The sequence below is a fragment of the Canis lupus genome, chromosome 35 (assembly GCF_003254725.2).
Source record: "Canis lupus dingo isolate Sandy chromosome 35, ASM325472v2, whole genome shotgun sequence".
NCBI classification, from domain to species: domain Eukaryota; kingdom Metazoa; phylum Chordata; class Mammalia; order Carnivora; family Canidae; genus Canis; species Canis lupus.
In genome coordinates, this window is record NC_064277.1 from 23,183,124 (window position 1) to 23,202,335 (window position 19,212).

Genomic DNA, 19,212 nt, shown 5'->3' on the forward strand with positions numbered 1-19,212 from the left:
AGGTGAATTATTTTGCCAGCCAGTGAGCAGTGGACCCAGGATAGAGGCCCCATTTAACATCCTTAAGCCCCAGGCCACCACCAAGACTGTGAAACCAGAAGTAGCTGGGGAAATAGGGAGGAACAAAGCTTAAAGCAATCATGCAATAAAGGGGTAGGGGGAAAATCCAGGTGTGCAAGACATGGGTGCTGGCAGTCTGAACACAAGCAAGGAGCCAAAAGATTATGAGAACATGCTGCCCTTTATTTGCTGAAGATGATACCACCTGTGGGTAGGGTGATCACATAATTGATCGTCTAAACTGACATCGTTTGAGAATGAGAGGGCACTCTTGGTAATTAGGCCAGGGAGACTAGAACCGATCCAGACTGGCTTGAGCAAAGGAGGACTCAGGGTCACTCCAACCGGAGCAAGGCTTTATTGGAATAGTGGTGATGGACATTCATGGATTCATCCAAAGCCCCTCAGCCCCTCCATCCACCATCGAGGGCTGCAGGATGGCCAGTGAGGGATGTATCAGTTGCCCTTGATCTTTGGAAGCCCTATGCTTCAGCTTGAGTTCTTCTCCAGACACCATAGACACAGGGGACAAAAGACACAGCACAAATAATTAACTTATTTAATTAAACCAACAATTAAGCAAGGTAGTGCAGCAGAGTGGTAAAAGGATTTCCCTTTGAGGTTTAGGTTTGTTTGTTTGCTTGCTTGCTTTAAAGATTTTATTTACTTATTCATGAGAGACAGAGAGAGAGGCAGATGGAAAAGCAGACTTCATGCAAGGAGCCCGGTGTGAGACTCGATCCCAGGACTTCAGGATCACGCTCTGAGCCAAATGCAGACGCTCAATCACTGAGCCACCCAGGCGTCCCGAGGTTTAGGTTTGGATCTCACTATGTGAACTTGGGCAGGTGTCTTTGGAGCCCAAGGTCCTGATCTGTAAAATGGGAATGAGGGTACAGAATGAGTTTTACTTTGTCTTAGGCACTGGGCTGAGTCTTCTCTGTGGATACTTAATCCAGCATCATCACAACCTTATGAGGCAGGTACCATTACAATCCCCATTTTGCAGGCTGAGGCACTGAAGCCCAGTAAAGGTTAAGTAACTGTTGTAAAAAAAAAAAATTGTACAACCAGGTTATACAATTAATAAATACCTGTCTTTTTTAAAGATTTTATTTATTTATTCATGAGAGACACAGAGAGAGAAGCAGAGACACAGGCAGAGGGAGAAGCAGGCTCCATGCAGGGAGCCCAATGTGGGACTCAATCCCAGGACTTTGGGATCATGTCCTGAGCCAAAGGCAGACACTCAACCACTGAGCCACCCAGGTGCTCCTACATGTCTTTTTTTTTTTTTATGATTTTATTTATTTATTTGAGAGAAAGAGCATGAGCAGGGGTTGGATGGGGGAGAGGTAGAGGGAGGAGCCCAACGCAGGACTCCATCCTAGGGCCCTGAGGTCACGGCCTGAGCTGAAACCAAGAGTCACCTGTTTAACTGACTGAGCCACCCAGGCACCCCCATTGAATATCTGTCTTCTAGGGGGTTGGTTTTGGTGACTAAATGAGATAATGCTTATTTAAAAATGAGCATACTGACTGAAATCTAATAGAAGCCCTGGATGAACTGTTAGTCTTAAATAGTGGTAATTTAGTATTCAGGATTATTGTGATCTTCCATTTGTAATTTGGAAGGTACTAAGATGAATCATATTTCTAACTCACCATATGGCAGGAGGATCCTCTGAATAAAATCTTTTAATACTCCTTAATACCCTAGGAGGACAGCATTGTTGACATGACCCATCTTCGAGAACCCCAAGAATCTGAAACATCCATGCAGTTCTTGCTGCAGCTGGAAAGGGAAATATCTACATGTGTCCTTAAACCCAGACACTTATATAAAAACAACAACAACAACAACCTCGTGGGGAGAAAGCAGATGTGGAGAGAGAATAGTTTTTCAATCATCTGCCCCAATTCCTCAACAAAAGGCAGCTTGTGTGCCCCATTCCCAGGGACCCAGCTACATGCCTGCCATCAATCCTTGCAAAAGTCCTGGGACCCATTAGAACACTTAAACCACCTCCCTCGACCTCGCATGGTGCTAAGGCAGAGAGGGCAGAAGAGAAGTGCTTAGCCACTGAGAGATACTACAGGCCTCCAGTCCATCCACTGGCAAAGCTGCTCGTGAGGGGTTGGGACCCGGGCCTCCTATGCAGGAAGAATCAAGTTCCAATTTCTGGATCCAAATAGGTGTTATGACCTTGGGCAAGTAGGATAACTAACTTTTGGGGCTTTGATTTCCTCTTTGGTAAAATAGGGATAAGAAAACCTTCCTTGGATGCCTGGGTGGCTCAGTCAGTTGAGTGTCTGCCTTCAGCTCAGGTCATGATCCTGGAGTGCCAGGACTGAGTCCCACATCAGGCTCCCTGCTCAGCGGGGAGCCTCTTTCTCCCTCTGCCTCTGCCCCTCCTCCCGTTCGTGCTCTCTCTCGCTCTGTGTCTCTCTCAAATAAATAAATAATCTTAAAAATAAAATAAAATAGGAGTGTCTGGGTGGCTCAGTGGTTGAATCTGCCTTTGGCTCAGGTTGTGATCCCAGGATCCTGGTATTGAGTTCTGTATCGGGCTCCCTGCATGGAGCCAGCTTCTCCCTCTGCCTATGTCTCTGCTTCTGTCTCTGTGTCTCTCATGAATAAATAAATAAAATCTTTAAAAATAAAATAAAATAAAGCTTAAAGACAAGAAAACCTTCCTTGTATCTTTTAAGAAGCAGTGTATGTTATATGCTTAACAGAGTGCCTGACACTTAGTAGTTTCATAAATGTTAACTGTTGTTACTCATAAGTATTCACTGAAAATGTCACTGTACGAGGCAGTATGACCATAGGGATATGTACAGTCCCTGACCTGCAGAGCTTACAGACACATAGAAAAGAAGGACTAAGTGCCATAACAAGATGGACACTCCAGCAGGTGCTCAGCGGGGTGGGAAGATGGTGGGGGAGGGGAGGAGAGAGGAGAGAGATGCATGTGCAGACAGCTGCAGGCTGGAAGCACCCAAGAGGTGCATGCTGAGGATGGTTGGGGTCTGGACAGATGCAAAGAAAGAAAAAGCTCAGTGGAACCTAGAAGGGGCCCAGGAGGAGGCGTGCGGAGGAAATGGGACAGGGTAGCACTTGGAGGGAGACCATAATAGGGCACCGCTGCTCACCCCACCTGACCTACCTCTGCTGAGATCCAGAAGCTCATCATAGGCGTGAGGCAGATGCCCTTAAAGGCATCACTTCTTCCACCAGCACCCGAGAATTCACAAATCACAAGTGTCTAGAACTTAGTGTGGGAGTCAGAATCCACACAAGAGCTGGATACGAGTTTCTCCGCAGTGACTTTGAACATTACATACAAAAACCTGCTCATGGCCCTGTGAATTTCTGATATGGATTGCTCATTCGCTCCCAGCAGAAATTGATAAACAAAACAAAACAAAACAAAACAAAACAACAACCTTTGGTTGGGTGTGGTGACAAAAACTCTTGTGATGTGGGCTTCTGTTGCTCTCTGGCTATCTGGCCTCTGCCTCTTCTGTGTCCAACGTTACTCTGCTGGGGGCTGAGCTGGGAAAAACACTAGCACTACCTGATGGCTCATCAAAGAACATTCTTTCTTCCAAAAAAAAAAAAAAAAAAAAGAACATTCTTCCTTGTGGTATAGCACTGCAAGTTCAGAATGTTCTATACAATTATGTGCCTAAGGAGTTCTTGGTTCTCTAATGAGCTTTGCAAATGATCGGCCTTGGATGAAGTTTGATCCTGGGATGGATTTCTCCCTTTACTGATCCAACTTTGCAGCACCGCTCTTACTCTTTAATCTGCCAGTTTTTTCTTCTGCCCCGACTCACTGATGGGAGAGGAGACTGCGCTTTGGTATTTTCTTCTCTTGATGGGAAGGGTCAATTCCCAACAGGGCTTAAGTTCCAAATGGTTCTCTTTGGGGGCGGGAACACAAGGGCTGCATTCCTTGGGTGATATTATTGAAGAATAACCCATCTGGCTTCATCAACACTTGGTCAAAATGTATACAGTGATGACATGAGGAACGTATTCTTGATTCTCAGGCATGTGCCATTTTCAGAATTCCCTGCAAGTTCCATGGAGTTGCACGTGAGCAGCTGGTGGGGTGAGGGCAGCTGGGACTCATGGCCTCAATGGTCAGAAATGCTCCGTCTGCTCACTGTGTCCCAAATGTCTGGTTGAACTGCATACTTAATAATGTCTGTCTATCCAGAGGGCAATAGAATGTTCCCGGACTGGGAGGCCACTGATATTTCCATTTTTTTTCCAGAGAAATACTGGCCTGAGGCCCTCGGAAACATTGCTTCATTGCCTAGCGTTATAAGAATTTGCCTGACCTAGTTTGTGGAGGCAAATTAACCCTAGTCCTATGGTTGTTTCGTGCAAAAGGGAGAAATGAAAGTTTTTATTGCTAACTACATCCCATTTGCTTAAGTCAATCACAACCACTGAAAGATCAGATCAAAAATGTTGTTTTAGTAGGAACAAGGTCTTCATGGATCCAGATTGGGTAGATCTGTGACTCAAAAAAGACAAAAATCCCCTCCTTCATTCCTTTAGCTGGGATTATTGGGTGGGGCCACCATTCTGTGACTATGCGACTACTATTCACACATTCACCCGGACTACGCCTTCAATCGTGTGATATTTGTGGTGACTCCAGAGCAGCACAATCCTCTCATCTTGGTTTTTCATGTAAACAAGAGAATAAAGCTATCAATTTCTCAGCCTCCCATAGACTGAGGCCGAGGAGAAACCTAATAATCGAATCTTTACAAGATGACCTTTCAGAGTTAAGGGAGCCTGGCTTCTGTGTGTTGGAGGGAGTGTTCGTTAAAACGGAAATATCTCAGACGTGTTGCTGGTTCTTAGTCTAACTTGGCTCAAAGATGCACGATATGCGAAGACGGGTGGCATGAGGGTGCCAGGTGATGATGTCCCAGACAAGAGGTAACATGGTTCTGGCCAATAAAAAAAAGTTTGAATGCCACATTAGGCAAGTCAGGAAAAATCACTCTTCCTTCTTAAAATCTGAGATTACTTTCTTGGAAAATAAACATTTACTCCTAGACCTGGGGGTCTGATTCAACTGTTACCTGCACGCTTACCTGGAGGATTCGTCTCTGAGAGGGACCACCCTGAGAGTGCCCACGCTTGCCCTGATAGTGGGAGGGAGGCCTTGGAGCCAAAGCCAGCAGGGTGCCCCAGCAGCAGCCAGGAGTCAGTAGGTCTTGGGCGGTGAAGGCCAGGGCTCACAGTGCCCCTGAGGAATTATTTGAGCAAAATATTCCAGGCTGGAGGAAATCTACTGCCTGGGAACAGGAAGGGTCCTGGGCTCAGTTTCTAGGGGTGGTGAGGGGTCCCCTATATGGGGGGATGAATGGTTCCCTGGGTGAGCTAGGAAAGCACGTTTTAATTTTCTTTTTTTCTGGGGTGCATAGGTGGTTCAGTGGTTGAGCATCTGCCTTTGGCTCAGGTTATGATCTGGAGGTCCTGGGATTTGAGTCCCACCTCGGGCTCCCCAAAGGGCACCTGCTTCTCCCTCTGCCTATGTCTCTGCCTCTCTCTATCTACATAAATACTCTTTATGTATTTAAGAGATAAAATCTTAAAAATAAATAAGTAAATCTTTCTTTTTTCTCCCACTGAAATATTTTTCAACTTTTTTTTCTTGATTTGAAAGCAGGGAAGCCTGCACTTCATGGGACTGTCTTGTAAAGGATGAATGCCTTAGGTGTTTTGTTTTGTTTCTCAAAGAGGGGAAGGTTGCGTCCAGCGCAGAACTGTTCAGCGGTACCCTCCTGCCCCGCCCCGTGGGGTCCTGACTCACCCCAGCGCTGGGGTGAAGCGTGCACACCTGCAGCCTGCAAGGCGCTGGGAGAACCGGGGTCTCAGGCCCGGGAAGGGAAGCCGGCCCGGCCTCGGGGAGCGACCACTGCGGATCCAGAAGCATGCCCTCTGCTCCCGGAGGCGCCAGAGGAGGCGAGCGCGAGCGGCCGCTTGGGGTCGTGCAAGTCGCGGCGGCGCAGGGAGCAGCACCCAGAGCTCACCCAGGGGTCCCGGGGAGCGGAGCGGGCGCCCGGCCGTCATGCGGTCCTCTCCTGCCACCTGTCGACAGCATCGCTCACTGCGGTTTCCGGATGCACCTGCGCTGTTCTGTCCGTGGACCACTGCAGGACGTGCGGGCTCCGGAACATTAGAACTCTTCAAGGCACGTTTTCTGCAAATTAAAATAGATGTATTGAGTTCTCAGGGGAAAATACATGTTCTACTCGGTTACGTATGTTATTGGGTAAATTAGCTGATTTTCATTCTGTATGCTAGAATGATACAAGCATAACGGGACGCAGAGTTGTCTTCTTTCTTACATTAGGTTAACACATAAAAGCCCTGCATAATTTTAAGATTTTTTGTTGTTGCTGTTTTTTTTTTTTTAGAAAATATGATCACCCTAAAGGTACTGAAGGAATTTTTAGAAGAGAAATAGTATATGACTATGATTTGCACACAAGCGAGTGGGGAACATCTGCAGAATGAACAGGATGGAGAGCCATGGGAGTTCACGTATAAGCAAGTAGAGCTTGAGAAACTGCCCAAATGTTATACTGGCTTGGACTTTCGCTGGAAGATTGAGAAGATGCTATCCAAAGCACAATTGTTCATATCCTTCCATTCAACAATCCACGAATTCAAAACCATGAGAAAAGTAATGTGGATGATATTCTTCATAAGATGGGTTAATGTCCAACAATAGAGGAGCTAAAGTTATGGCTCATTCAGAATATGGAATACTACAGAAGCCTAAGAATTATTTGTACAAATATGTACAAATACTAATATGAGAAACACATATCCAGGAAAATATAAACTAGTAGATAAAAATAGAGATACTGAATAAAACTGGAAAAGAATATTTAAAATATTAAAGCTGAGTTAGTCTGTTATGTATGCATACTGATATTTCTGTTTTCCTAATTACATAACAGGTACAGAAGTGCATTCTTGTTGTAACACGTTTAAGCCACACAAAAGTGTATTATTAGGTAAGAAGTGGAGGATCCCATAATCTGCTTGCTTCTAGCTTGTCTGCTCCCTAGTAATAGATAACATAAGCTCTCCAGATCGTCTTCCTTCGAGTTAGACACACACACACACACACACACACACACACACACAATTATATATAATGTTATTTCAACATAAAAGTGATAACATTGTATTTCTTGCAACTCAATTCTTCTAAAAATATGCATTATAGATCTTTTTGGGTAGATAAATATAGATATATATCATTGTATTTTTTTAAGATTTTATTTATTTCACAGAGAGAGAGAGCACAAGTAGGGGGTAGTGGGAGAGGGAGAGGAAGAAGCAGGCTCCCCACCAAGCAGGGAGCCTGATGCAGGGCTCAATCTCAGGACCCTGGAATCACTGACCTGAGCCAAAGGCAGATGCTTAACCAACTGAGCCACCCAGGCCCCCCCAACTCATTGTTTTTAACCACTACTTAATGTGATCTACTCTAATAAATTTAACTATTTCACAATTGACAGATATTCGGTTCTTCTAATTTTTAAAATGATAATAATTCTGCAAATGACCCCTTGTATATTTATCTTGTACACTCTATTAATGAATTTAAGTTTTTAATATTTTTTATTAGCCATTTTTGTATTTCCTTAGAGAATTTCCTATTCATATCTTTTCTAAATTTTTGTCATTGTTTACATTTTTATTATTGATTTGATGGACCCTTAATGAATTTTTAGATGTTATTGAGATTTCACTGGATTTAGAGATTGGTACAACATAGAATGTTTCTGTCCAGAACATAATTTTTAAAAAAATCTAACTTATTTAAATTCAATTAAATAACATAAAGTGTATTATTAGTTTCAGAGGTAGAGTTCAGTGATTCATCAGTTGCATAGAATCAGTTGCATAGAATGCTCATCATATCACGTGCCCTCCTTCATTCCCATCACCCAGTTACCACATCCCCCCACCCATCTCCCCTCCAACAACCCTTAGTTTGTTTCCTAGAGTTGGGTCTCTTATGATGTGTGCCTCTCTGATTTTGTCTTATTTTTCCCTCCCTTCCCCTATGATCCTGTTTTGTTTCTTAAGTTCCACATGAGTGAAATCATGATAATTGTCTTTCTCTGATTATCTTATTTCATTTAGCATAATACCCTCTAGTTCTATCCACGCCATTGCAAGTGGCAAGATTTCATTTTTTCATGGCTGAGTAACATGCCATTGTATATATATACACCACATCTTCTTTATCTATTCATCTATCAATGCACATCTGGGCTCTTTTTGTACTTTGGCTATTGTGGACATTGCTGCTATAAACATTGGAGTGCAGGTGTCCCTTCGGATCACTATGGTTGTATCTTTTGGATAAATGCCTAGTAGTGCAAAAGGATAGCTCTATATTTAACTTTTTGAGAAATCTCCATACTATTTTCCAAGTGGCTGCACCAGCTTACATTCCCACCAACAGTGTAAGAGGGTTCCTCTTTCTCCATATCCTCATCAACATATCTTGTTTCCTGAGTTGATCGTTTTAGCCACAGAACTTATGTTTTCCCATTTACTCTAGTCTTCTTTTATATTCCTTGGTAAAATGTTCTTGTTTTTCTTTATTTAAATCTTATACACTTCTTTTTATAATATATATTACATAGAGGAAGATAGTTTTCAATAGTTATTTACATAACTAAAATAATTTTAATGGGAACAATTACTAGCTCCAGCTAAAAACAGCAGTTTTTTAAAGCTATAATGATCTGTCAAGTAATAACTTGAAAAAGTATAATTATTAGCCTACTCATTTGCTTGTATACAAGGAAAATCAAAAGATTGATTTAATTTCCTCTAACAACCTCAAAACACAATTTAGACACACACACACACACACACACACACACACACAAAGAAAGAGGAAAAACCACAGCTTGGGAATAGTAAGTCTTATTTTCCTTTCTTTGGATAAGCGACTCATCACCTGGCAGTATGCACAGAGGCCGCAGGAGGGGAGGTAATCCAATCCTGGGGAGCGGGGTCATCAAAGAAAATAATTTCAATTACTTCACAATCCTTCCAAACTCCTTGAGCATTTGAACTGTGAAGTCTTCATAACAGACATCTCTGTAGTGTCTCCCTGTGCCCTTCCTCTGGCACTTCCAGCTCCATTAGGGCAGGCCTCACCATTTCCCTCATTAGAATCTTTCCAGTACCCAATAGATGTGGATAAAGTTGCTAATAATAAATTTTCTGGGGCACCTGGGTGGCTCAGTGGTTGAGCATCTGCCTTTGGCTCAGGTCATGATCCTGGGGTCCTGGGATTGAGTCCCACATCGGACTTCCTGCAGGGAGTCTGTTTCTCCCTCTGCCTGTGTCTCTGCCTCTTTCTCTATGTCTCTCATGAATAAATAAATACAATCTTTAAAATAATAATAATAATTTTTTCTGATACAATTTTTGTATTAAAAAACATGAATGCTGGAGCATGATAAACTGATCTTACAGTTCTGAAGAGAAGATGTACAAGAATAGCCTTGATAATTTGGATGAAAGAGAGCAGTAAAAGAGAATTCACCCCACCTGCTTTCTTTTTTTTTTTTAATTTATTTTTTATTGGTGTTCAATACAGAATAACCCCCAGTGCCCGTCACCCATTCACTCCCACCCCCCGCCCTCCTCCCCTTCTACCACCCCTAGTTCGTTTCCCAGAGTTAGCATTCTTTACGTTCTGTCTCCCTTTCTGATATTTCCCACACATTTCTTCTCCCTTCCCTTATATTCCCTTTCACTATTATTTATATTCCCCAAATGAATGAGAACATATAATGTTTGTCCTTCTCCGACTGACTTACTTCACTCAGCATAATACCCTCCAGTTCCATCCACGTTGAAGCAAATGGTGGGTATTTGTCATTTCTAATAGCTGAGTAATATTCCATTGTATACATAAACTACATCTTCTTTATCCATTCATCTTTCGTTGGACACCGAAGCTCCTTCCACAGTTTGGCTATCGTGGCCATTGCTGCTATAAACATCGGGGTGCAGGTGTCCCGGCGTTTCATTGCATCTGTATCTTTGGGGTAAATCCCCAACAGTGCAATTGCTGGGTCGTAGGGCAGGTCTATTTTTAACTCTTTGAGGAACCTCCACACAGTTTTCCAGAGTGGCTGCACCAGTTCACATTCCCACCAACAGTGTAAGAGGGTTCCCCTTTCTCCGCATCCTCTCCAACATTTGTTGTTTCCTGCCTTGTTAATTTGCCCCATTCTCACTGGTGTGAGGTGGTATCTCATTGTGGTTTTGATTTGTATTTCCCTGATGGCAAGTGATGCAGAGCATTTTCTCATGTGCATGTTGGCCATGTCTATGTCTTCCTCTGTGAGATTTCTGTTCATGTCTTTTGCCCATTTCATGATTGGATTGTTTGTTTCTTTGGTGTTGAGTTTAATAAGTTCTTTATAGATCTTGGAAACTAGCCCTTTATCTGATATGTCATTTGCAAATATCTTCTCCCATTCTGTAGGTTGTCTTTTAGTTTTGTTGACTGTATCCTTTGCTGTGCAAAAGCTTCTTATCTTGATGAAGCTTTTTCAAAACATGCTGCAAAGCTAAAATAATGTGAAAATGAGACATTGATGCAGAAACAGAGAAGTCAATCAAATAAGCTGAAAGAGTTGCCCTTTCTCAATGTGACCAACATGACCACTAGGCCAGTTTCTGTACCAGGAGGCCTTGACATACCATGGGGCTGCAAATGAGCTGCCCCACACTGAAAACAAGTTTTCCAAAACTCTCATTTTTACTTGAGCACTCAAAGTAAAGCACTCATTCAGAAGCTATTTCTTAATTTCTAAAACATGGCAATTTTATGATTATTTTGCTGATTTTTATCTTCATTATGCTTCGGTCTGAGAACACACTATATATGATTTTGGCATCTGCAGAGACTTGCCTTATAGCTTAGCATATCATCATTCTGTGTAAAAGACTTGTGTATTCTTGAAAAGAATATTCTGTAGATATTGGGGGCAATGTTCTCTATATGTTTATTAGGCATTTTATTTAACTGCATTGTTCAACACTTGCACATATTTACTGAGTTTGTGTGTGTGTCTGATTGGTTTATCACTTACTGAGAGAGGTGTTTTCAGATCTCTCACTATGATTTGAATTGGTTTGTTTAGTTATGTCATTCTTTGCTTTATATATTTTGAGGCTACGCTATTATTATATACATATCTAAGTTTTTATATCTTAGTTTTTATATCTTCCTGGTTAATTAACATTTTTATCATTATGGAGACTTCTGAGAGAAATAGCAGAGTTGGAGGATTCTAAGCTCATCTCATTTCACAGATACAACTAGACAATACCACATCAGTGTAAATGACCCAAAAAACAACCTGAACCCTGGCAGAACAGACTCTCCACTGGTGAATGTAGAGAGAAGCCACATCAAAAAGGGTAGGAAGGGTGGAGACTCAGCGAGGAGCCAAATGACCCCTGAGTCTGATTGTGGGAGAGAGGGATACTGCAGGCACAGAGAGGATAGAGAAACAGGCTTGATGCCAGGCACCCAAAGCACAGAAGACTTATAGTAGGAAGACAAGCCCCATAACATTTGGCTTTGAAAACCAGAGAGGCCTAACTTCTTGAGTTCTTATAACCTGCAGGGATTAATACCTGGAACTTTAAAAATCAGTGAGCTCACTTGGGTGGCACAGTTGCTTAAGTGTCTGACTTTTGGTTTCAACTCAGGTTGTGATCTCAGGGTTGTGAGTTTGAGCCCCATGTCCAGCTCTACACTCAGAGTGGAGTCTACCTGGGATTCTCTCATTCTCCTTTTGTCATCCCAATAGTACTCCCCACCACCTCTCTCTTTAAAATAATCAAATCTTATTAAAATTTTTAAAAATTAAAATCAGTAGTCTTGGCTCTGGGAGAGCCAGAAGGGGTTACAAAACTGAATGCCTGCTCTTAAAGAGACAGCACAACAAACAGCTCCATGAAGATATGGCATAGAAGCAGCAGTTTGGAAAATGCCTGGGGTATATGGGAGGGAGATTTGTTTACTAAACTCAGAGTGGGTGCTAGAGGAGCAGGGATTGTTGGGAGACCTCTCAAGAACAAAAGAGCTGGCAGGTGACATTTCCCTCCCCTGACCTACAGCCTAGATACACATACACCTGTGGGAACCAATGCAGTGTGAACACCCTCCAACTCGGCTTGCTAAGAGTGTCCTCTCCTGGCTCCCACTCTTCTGGAGTCATACCCCATCCATCTCAGCCTCAGCAGGAGTTTTCCTGTTAACTGCAAATCTCCCATAGTGGACTGGCACAAGCCTTAATTGCACTGCACCCCTAGCCCCAAGTTATCCTACAAACCTGCCCTCAACAGGAGTCCATCCAAAGCAGAGTCACAGCATGGCAAGCACCAGGGGTCCAAGCACCCCTGATAGGGCCCACCACCACACCAAACTGACTCCAGTCCTAAGGAGAGGGGAAGATAACCACATCCACCAATCCTACTGTGGCCCCAGCAGTGAGCTGGGGACAGATATCTAGTCTGACTGCTGGCCCTGCCCACCAATGAAAGTTTCTCAAGGGACAACATGGATAGCATGGATGTAGTTTGGTGTTACTGCAGCTCTGGCAGATGCCTGATCTGACTAAACTCCAGCCCAAATCAGCCCCAGATTAGCCTGCTAACAACACAAGGACCAAACACTTCCCACAACAGACAAAGAAAGCCATTGTAATAAACTGGACTGAAGGTAAACACAGCTTAGCCACAACAGTAGGGTGCATGCAAAACACATAGGAGCCACCCCTGAAGCACCAGGTTCTGGTGAACAGGGAACATGGCACTGCAGGACACTACAGGACCTCTTCTTCATAGGCCACACCTTCAGGAGTATGAAACATAGCTGATTTTCCTTTTTTTTTTTTTTTTAAGATTTTATTTATTCATGAGAGACACAGAAAGAAGGCAGAGACATAGGCAGAGGGAGAAGCAGGCTCCTCACAGGGAGCCCAATGTGGGATTTGATCCCAGAATGCAGCTCATGCCCTGAGCTGAAGGCATATGCTCAACTGCTGAGCCACTGAGGCGTCCCATAACTGACTTTCCTAACACACAGAAACAGACACAGAGAGCTAGTCAAAATGAGGAGACAGAGGAATATGTCCCAAATGAAAGAGCAGGACAAAACCACAGCCAGAGAGTTAAATGACATGGAGAAGAACAAATAGGCCCCAAAGAGAATTTTAAGTAAAGGTCACAAAGACATTCACTGAACTTGAGAAAAGAATGGAGGACCTCAGTGAGACCTGCAACAAAGAGACAGAAAACATGGAAAAGAACCAATCAGAGATGAAGCACTCAATAAGAGAAGTAAAAAACTAGATGGAATAAATAGTAGACTAAAGGAAGCAGAATAGATATGTGACCTGGAGGATGGAGCAATAGAAAACAATCAGTCTAAATAAGAGAGAGAGAGAGAGAGATAATAACAAATAGATTAAGGGAAGTCAACAAAACCATCAGGCATGATGACATTCACATTATAGTGATCCTAGAAGAAGAAGAGAGAAAATGGAAGGCAGAAAATTTTTTTGAAGGAATAATAGCTGAAAACTTCTGTAATCTGGGGAAGAAAACAGGAATCCAGATCTAGAAGGCACAGAGAACTCCCAACAAAGTCAACCCAAGGAAGTCCACGTGAAGACACATAATAATTAAAATGACAAAAAGTAGTGATAAAGAGAGAATTTAAAATTCAGCAAAAGAAAGTAGATACATATAAGGGAAAAGCAATAAGGCCATCAGCTGATTTTTCAGCAGAAACTTTGCAGGCCAGAGGGTGTGGCATGATACATTCAAACTGCTGAAAGGAAAAATCTGCAGCCAAGGATCCTCTAACTATTAATGCTGTCATTCGGAACACAAGGAGGGATAAAGAGTTTCCCAGAAAAACAGAAGTTAAAGGAATTCATCACCACCAAGTCAGCCTTACAAGAAATGCTAATGGGGAACTCTTTAAGTGGAAGGAAAGACCATAAGTAGGAATAAGAAAAGTAGGAAACACAAAAGCAATAAAATTAAGAACATCTTTAGAAATCAGTCAAAGGATTCACAAAATAAAAGGATATAAAGTATGACACCATATACCAAAAATGTGGAAGGGAGAGGAGTAAAAACTTAGTTTTTAGAATGGGTTCAAACTTAATGACCATCAACTGAATACGGACTGCTATATGCAGATGTTATATATAAACCTAATGGTAACCACAAATCAAAATCCAGTAATAGATATGCAAAAAATAAAGAGAAAATGGAATCCAAGTATATCACTAAAGAAAGCCAGCACTCTGGGATCCCTGGGTGGCGCAGCGGTTTGGCGCCTGCCTTTGGCCCAGGGCGCGATCCTGGAGACCCAGGATCGAATCCCACGTCGGGCTCCCGGTGCATGGAGCCTGCTTCTCCCTCTGCCTGTGTGCGTCTCTGCCTCTCTCTCTCTCTCTCTCTCTCTGACTATCATAAATAAATAAAAATTAAAAAAAAAAAAGAAAGCCAGCACTCATGAGAGAAGAAAGAGCAGAACTGCAAAAACAACCATAAAACAAGTAACAATATGGCAGTAAGTACATACCTATCAGGAATTACTTGGAATGTAAGCAAACTAAATGTTCCAGTCAAAAGACACAGAATGATGGAATGGATAAAAAAGCAAGACACCTGTGTGCTGCCTATAAGAGACTCATTTCAGACTTAGACACCTGCAGACGGAAAGTGAGAGGATAGAGGAGCATTCATCATGCACATTGAAGTGAAAAGAAAGCTGGGTAGCAATACTTCTAAGAGATAAAATAGACTTTAAAACAAAGACTGTAACAGAAGACAAGGGAACAATCCAACAAGAAGATATAACAATTGTAAATATTTATGTATCCAACATGGGAGCACCCAAATACATAAATCAGCTAATAACAACCAAACAGCAAGTAATCAATAGTAATGCAATAGTAGTAGGGGACTTTAAGAGCCCACTTACATCAATGGATAGATAATCCAAACAAAAAATCAACAAGGAAACAGTGACTCTGAATGACACATTAGACCAGATGGATCTAACAGATACATTCAGAGCATTCCATCCTACAACAGTGGAATACATATTCTTTTCAAGCGCACATGGAACATTCCCCAGGACAGATCACATGTTATGCTACAAGACAAGTCTCAACATACTCAAAAAGATTGAAGTTATAATACCATGCACCTTTTCAAACCACAATGCTATGAAACTAGAAATTAACCACACACACACACACACACACACACACACACACACAAATCTGGAAATAACACAAACACATACAGGTTAAATAACATGCTACTAAATAATGAATGGGTCAATTAAGAAATCAAAGGAAATTTAAAAATACATGGAAACAAATGAAAATGAAAACATAATAGTACAATCTTTGGGATGCAGCAAAAGCAGTTCTAGAGGGAAGTTAATAGCAATACAGGCCTACCTCAAGATGCAAGAAAAATCTCAAACAACCTAACCTTACACCTGAAGGAACTGGAAAAAGAACAAACAAAACTCAAAACCAGAAGAAAGAAGGAAATAATAAAGATTAGAGAGAAATAAATGATATAGAAACTAAAACAAAACCCCAAAATAACAGAACAGATCAATGAAACCAGGATTCTTTGAAAAGATTGACAAAATTGATAATCCTCAAAGAGGAGTAGAAATAAGATAGAGTAGACAAAATCAGAAATGTAAGAGGGGAACCAACACTATAGAGAAAAAAGATTATAAGAGAATATTATAAAAAATTATGTAACAAAATATCAGACCACCTAGAAGAAAAGGATAAGTTCCTAGAAACATATTACCTCCCAAAATTGAATCAGGAAGAAATAGAAAATTTGAACAATGCAATTGAGTCAGTAATCAAAAAACTCCCAACAAACAAAAGTCCAGTACCAGATGGCTTCACAGGTGAATTTCACTAAACATTTAAAGAAGAGTTAATGGGCAGCCCGGGTGGCTCAGTGGTTTAGCACTGCCTTCAGCCCAGGGTGTGATCCTGGAGACCCGGGATTGAGTCCCACATCAGGCTCCCTGCATTGAGCCTGCTTCTCCCTCTGCCTGTCTCTGCCTCTCTTTCTCTGTGTGTCTCTCATGAATAAATAAATAAATAATAAATAAATAAATAAATAAATAAATAAATAAATAAGAGTTAATACCTGTTTTCACACTATTCCAAAAAATAGAAAAGGAAGAAAAGCTTCTAAATTCAGCCCATGAGGCCAGAAGTACCCTGACACCAAAACCAGATAAAGAACTACAAAAAAAAAAGAGAACTATAGGTCAATATTTCTGATGAACACATATGCAAAAGTCCTCAAAAAATATATGAGCAAACCAAATCCAACAATACATTAAAAAGATTATTCAAAAAAAAAAAAAAAAAAAAAAAAAAAAAAAAAAAGATTATTCATCATAATCAAGTGGGATTTATTCCTAGGATGCAAGAGTTCAACACTGGCAAATAAGTCAGTGTAATACATCAAATCAATAAGAGAAAAGATAAAAACTATATGATCATTTCATAAGATGCAGAAAAAGCATTTGACAAAGCACAATATGTATTCATGATAAAAGCTCTCAATAAAGTAGGTTTAAAGGGAACATACCCTCAACCTAATAAAGGCCATATATGAAAAATTCAGCTAACATCACTCTCAATGGTGAAAAACTGAGAGCTTTTCCCCTAACGTCAGGAGCAAGACAAAGATGTCCACTCTCACCACTCTTATTCAACATAGTACTGGAAGTTCTAGCCACGGCAATCAGACAACAAAAAGAAATAAAGACATCCAAATTGGCAAGGAAGAACATTCACTATTTGCAGATGCAGTGGATCTCAGAGCAAGGTGCAAAGGATAATTTCACAGTTTTTGGCTTAAGTCATGGAAATGAGGTCTGAGAGGGAAAAATGGCAGGTGATGTGGAGTAGAATAAAAAAGAGGGAGGTAATGTGGACACAGATAGAAAAGAACCATCTAAGATGAGTAAGAAGCAAAGTGGGGGGACATGCACAATTGATGGACTGGAAGTCTTGATGATATCGAAGAATTTTTGGAGGGAAGGTAACAGAAGGACATCACTGAGAAAGCCAGCATGAAAATAAAGATAGGTGAGAAAACAAATTCACATTTTAAAATGGTCTTTATTTGCTCATCATAAACATTTTAACATACATATATATATATATTAATTTTCATTAGTAATTGAATAATTAACCACATAGTGTAAATCACAAAATACAATTCCTGAATTACAAGTATTTCTGTGAAATGTGCCTAAGTATAATGAGTGAGGTAAACCAGAGTAATGGAATATCATTGGTATTAATCTTAATGAGAAACAGATCATCATTTTCATAACCAAGTGTGAATTTAGATATTTAAGGAGATTAATTCGACCACTGGATTCTCATATCTTCTGAATTAAAGAGGTAGTATATATATTCAGAAAATCAATGTTGATGTTCAATTAATGAGGTGTGTGTGTGTGTGTTGTACTAGAAAACATCAACATATAAAATAGAACCCTTGTTAACTATCACATTTTCTAGGGATAAATTTGAATGGCTGTGCCCTAATCATGCAAATATCATCAAAAACTACAGACAGTACTAGAAACAAATTAGTTGCCTATCTTAGCCATTGAAACAATGTTTTTACATGTTCAAAAGAGGATTTCTCAATTTTTTCAAGGTATAGATTTTTATTGTTGATTTTTCTGATTTTGAAAGATTTTTGTCTATAAAACTTACTTTATTGCTAGTTAGTATTCATATTTTTATTAATCAAAGATCTTTTCATTGGTTAGAATTTATAAGCTGCATGAAATGACTAATTCTGTGCCTGAATCAAAATCATTTCAGTCCCAATGAAATTTTACCTTAGAACGGAGCTTCTGCAGCCTTGTTTTGACAAATGCATGATTCCAACAAAGCTTTCTAAAAAACTGAAAACAGCTTATGAGCTCTGTTTACCCAATTCTTTTAATGGACCCTATTATAGGAATCAATCTCTTACAGGAACAAAATGTCTATTAGTATATGCTCCTTTCATAATTCTATTTTAGGTTTTTCCTCCTTCCTGTTCTCTTCCCATGGTCATTCATTTATCTATTTCTCTTCTTTCTTCTCTTTTTCTAACCCAACTTTTGCTCTCTTATTCCTTTCTGGTTTCCTCATTGTCCTCTAGAGAATTGTCTCTTCTTGTTCTATTTCTTCAATGCCTGGGTTCACATCTTCTTCCCACAGACAATCTGTTCCTGTAGGGTCATCGGTTCTTTTACAGAGAATCGGGTATAGAATAAGTAAAACATAAATTCATAAATCATAAATTCATAAATTCATTCATAAATTCAGCTATGTAGTGACCCACAAACATAAGATATGTGAACATCTCGCAAATCCAACGTGTAATTATCCATCATTGATGTCCGCAAGGTGATTCTTTAGTATAAGCTTCCTGTGATCAAGATGTAGCGTCAGTAAATTCTTGAATTTTCTGTTTTTTTGGCATCTCTGTGAACTAAAGATATTAAGTATTAATCTCACTTTAATACTTTTTCATTTTTATTGCATTTGGACACATTTTTTTGAAGATTTATTTATTTGAGAGAGTACAAAAGTAGGTGGGGGGATGACAAAGGGGGGCACAGAGAGAGTCTTAAGCAGGCTCCACATTGAGTGCAGAGCCCCATGCCAGAATCAATCTCACAACCCTGAGATCATGACCTGAGTCGAAATAAGAGTCAGACACTTAGCTGACTAAGCCACCCAGGTACCCCTGGGACAAATTTTTAATTTTATTCTTTAGTTCAAGTTACATAGTATTTGACGCTTTGAGGTCAGCGGGAATCTGAAACTGGAATGTGACCTGGACTATGAGTCTTCTCCCATCTTGCTACAGATTCACCAAGTGACTGACTGAAGGTCACAGGACACTCCTGTTCATTGCATCAGGTCGAGACAGTCCACGTTCATTCTTCACTTATCATGTGC

At 40.8% G+C, this 19,212-nt stretch overlaps 1 protein-coding gene across 6 annotated transcripts in view; it reads right to left on the bottom strand.

Annotated features, from left to right (window-relative positions):
- Nucleotides 1-625: 625 nt before the first annotated feature.
- Nucleotides 626-19,212, bottom strand: part of LOC112657055 (cytidine monophosphate-N-acetylneuraminic acid hydroxylase) — a 133,400-nt gene continuing 114,813 nt past the window's right edge. For 4 of the 6 annotated variants that reach the window (XM_025442849.3, XM_025442865.3, XM_035710591.2 and 1 more), the window contains exon 15: nucleotides 17,342-18,739. The gene's annotated coding sequence lies outside the window, so the exon portion shown is untranslated. Of the gene's footprint in view, nucleotides 935-3,230; nucleotides 5,038-5,906; nucleotides 6,297-17,341; nucleotides 18,740-19,212 lie in introns of those variants that run through there. The other 2 variants (XR_007408327.1, XR_007408326.1) reach the window with 2 other exon arrangements.